This window comes from Quercus lobata, chromosome 9 (assembly GCF_001633185.2).
Source record: "Quercus lobata isolate SW786 chromosome 9, ValleyOak3.0 Primary Assembly, whole genome shotgun sequence".
In the NCBI taxonomy this organism is placed as follows: Eukaryota; Viridiplantae; Streptophyta; class Magnoliopsida; order Fagales; family Fagaceae; genus Quercus; species Quercus lobata.
Genome location: NC_044912.1, coordinates 48,089,976 through 48,094,071, shown reverse-complemented (window position 1 = coordinate 48,094,071; position 4,096 = coordinate 48,089,976).

Sequence of the window (4,096 nt, the reverse complement as noted above, 5' to 3'; positions counted from 1 at the left end):
TACTTGATATTGCAACGTCAAGTTCTTAATGGATTGAGGGAAAGTGGCAAATTTCACGGTGATAGGATAGGGAGAGAGAGATAGATATAAGGTAGAGAAGACGTTATTTTAGATCTCGAGTTATTCTTTTTTAGAACTTGGTTTTTAGCATCGAGAAACCAATCTTTATTTTCACTTTTGATTTAGTTAGACTTATGTAAGTTTTGTAATTGGTTTTATCACTTGTATAGTTTACTTACTTGGGTGTCTTTTTCTTTTCTTTTTTATTTTTTTTAATTTTTTATTTTTACGTTAATAAATCTTTATTACTTATCAAAGAAATATGTGTGCGTGTTTACACCTATTCAGATGCAAGAGCAATGTATAGTATGGTATATTCCAAGTATAGTATAGTATACTCTTTGTACTATACTATACTATACTCCAAGTACACAAGGAGTATACTATACAAGTGTATACAAAAAAAGGTCGTTAGCAAGAATGAAGTCAGGATTTTACAAATCATTTTTAGAAGAAACTTGTAGCTTTTGTGCGTAGCCGGAACCTAGATGTGACCCGTAACCATCCACAAGATGTGGATTCTACTAGAGTGGTAGGTGTTGATAATACTCTTTACTAGGTTTGGTTAGATGATAACGAAAACTATTAGAAACTTTTATTAGAATCGAAGACAAAGATACTCCTCTTGACTCCGACGCACTTCCGGTTGCATTTTATGAATACCGTTTCCGAGATGAGAGAGCGCCATGCCTTGGAGGCGCATTTGAATCGGGTAACGGACTTAATTGGCAACCGCGACAATATGTCAAAAATGACATCTGTCGATAGTGAATGCGAAACTGTTGGCTCACAGAGAGAGAGAGAGAGAGAGTGCGACATTGTCGTTGGTTCTGAGAGTGAGAGAGTGTGACATCGTCGTTGGTTTTGAGAGTGAAAGAGTGCGACTGGCTTTAAGAGAGAGAGAGAGAGAGAGAGGGGTGGGAATGGGTTTGAAATTTGAATTGAATGGTTTATATGTATATCTTTATATATAAAAAGCGCGCGTAAATTCACAGTAGCTATGGCGTTTTTTTTTTTTTTCATTGGTCATTGGTTTCTACCTTTTTTTTCTTTCTTTTTTTTCTTTTAAATATTTATATGAGCTGGCATATACATTGTTATACTAACACAAAAAATTTCACAATATTTTCACAATTATTAAAGTGTCAATTTCTTATAGGTCGAAATAAAATAATAAAATATGAGATTGTAACCAACCACAACTGAAAATAAATATTTTGTGAAAATTTTGTAACACTTGTTGTTATCACAATATTTTCACAATTGTTGAGATCTTAATTTCTTATAAATCAAATAATAAAAAATGCTAAGTTCACAACATTTTCACATTAATTTCACAACAAATCGTAGGTAAGCCATTATTGATGGATAAAAAAAAATGATATCAATTTTGGGTCCATTTTAAAATCAGTAACAACTAATCATCTAGAATTTTTTATGAAAATATTATGGAGATAACATTTCTATAAAAAAAAAAATATATATATATATATATATATATCATACCGAAGACATTATCTTAATGGATTGGTTTTTAGCATCGAGAAACCAATCTTTATTTTCACTTTTGATTTAGTTAGATTTATGTAATTTTTGTAATTGGTTGTATCACTTGTATAGTTTACTTACTTGGGTGTCTTTTTCTTTTCTTTTTTATTTTATTTTTTATTTTTATGTTAATAAATCTTTATTACTCATCAAAGAAATATGTGTGCGTGTTTAGACCTATTTAGATGCAAGAGCAATGTATAGTATGGTATATTCCAAGTATAGTATACTATAGTATACTCCAAGTACACAAGGAGTATACTATACAAGTGTATACAAAAAAAGGTCATTTGTAAGTATGAAGTCAGGATTTTACAAATCATTTTTGGAAGAAACTTGTAACTTTTGTGTATAGCCAGAACCTAGATGTGACCCGTAACCATCCACAAGATGTGGATTCTACTAGATTGGTAGGTGTTGATAATACTCTTTACTGGGTTTGGTTAGATGATAATGAAAACTATTAGAAACTTTTATTACGATCGAAGACAAAGATACTCCTCTTGACTCCAACGCACTTCCAGTTGCATTTTATGAATACCGTTTCTGAGATGAGAGAGCGCCATGCCTTGGAGACGCATTTGAACTGGGTAACGGACTTCATCGGCAACTGCGACAATATGTCAAAAATGACATCCGTCGGCAGTGAATGCGAAACTGTTGGCTCAGAGAGAGAGAGTGCAACATCGTTGTTGGTTCTGAGAGTAAGAGAGTGTGACATCATCGTTGGTTTTGAGAGTGAAAGAGTGCGACTGGCTCTGAGAGAGAGAGAGGGGTGGGAATGGGTTTGAAATTTGAATTGAATGGTTTATATGTATATCTTTATATATAAAAAGAGCACACAAATTCACAGTAGCTGTTAAATTTGGCACTGTAGCCACAGTAGCTACGGCATTTTTTTTTTTCATTGGTCATTGGTTTCTACCTTTTTTTTCCTTTTAAATATTTATATGAGTTGGCATATACATTGTTATACTAACACAAAAAATTTCACAATTATTGAAGTGTCAATTTCTTATAGGTCGAAATAAAATAATAAAATATGAGATTGTAACTAACCACAACTGAAAATAAATATTTTGTGAAAATTTTGTAACACTTGTTGTTATCACAATATTTTCACAATTGTTGAGATCTTAATTTCTTATAGATCAAATAAAAAAAAAAATACTAAGTTCACAACATTTTCACATTAATTCAACAACAAATCATAGGTAAGCTATTATTGATGGATAAAAAAAAAATGATATCAGTTGTGGGTCCATTTTAAAATCAGTAACAACTTGTCATCTAGAATTTTTTATGAAAATATTATGAAGATAACATTTCTATAAAAAAATAATAACATATCATACCGAAACTTACCATGGCTGAAAATAAAGGTATTGTGAAAACATTGTGACATTTTGTGAGTAGATACTGTTTTTAGTAAATAGGTTCTAAGAAATGAAAATAGTATCTTGTATCAAATGATACCATGTCATCCTAAGAAATCATCAAACTAGATAGATAGTCAACATTTATTTATTTATTTATTTAAATTTGATTTAAAAATAAATCTAATTTTTCCTCCACCAAATACACACTACAAAACCCGATACCTCTTTAAAACCAAAAAACATAAAAATCTCTATTCTCTACTCATACACTAACATCTCCTTTCCCTAAACCTAAAACTCACCATTTCCTTCCTCCAAAATCAAAACCCAAAACTAAGATTCTCCTCTCGTCACCGCCGCCGCCACAGATTGCCGCCACCATGGATCACTGCCACCACGGAAAGGCAGCCTACAGAATGATGCAAAATCTCACACAACCATCGTCACTCCAATCCTATTCAAATCCTCACACAACCACTGTCTCTCTCCATGTCTCTCGCAACTTTCAATGTTAGATAAGTAACAATTTGAAGTTAGAGTTCCAAATTTCATCAAAATAAAAGATTCTAATTTGTTTATAAATTGTCTAAGATCATGGTTTGCTATCAACTATGGATCTAAACGATGTTGGCTTCATTGAACCTAGGGAAACCCTACAGAAGATCAAATTCTACATGGGCTTCGTCTCTTGGCATTTTAAAGAATGGTTAGTGATGTTTTTATTTTACTTTTAGGTTTTCCCACTTACCTATTCTCTTTATTTGGAGTTAATTTGTGGTTTTTCTAAAAAACCAAAAGAGCCTTACATTATTATTGTTCATTGGGAGCCTTAATAAGGGGCAGAGAGAGTAAGAGAGGGAGAGAAAAATCTGAGGGACTTTATAATCAGACCAGAACTTTTTTTTTTTTTTTTTTGGTAATTGGGTGAAGGGTGAAGACGAATTATGCGATGATATCTCTACTTATAACCAGACAAAAGGAACTCTTTTTGATGGAGAAACTAGGCTGTTCCTCCGCGGTAGTGGTAATTATGCTTTCAATGTCTTTCTTTTACTGTTTATGGAGAATAATATTCTAAATTAAAGTTGCTCATTCTTCTTTGGTATGTT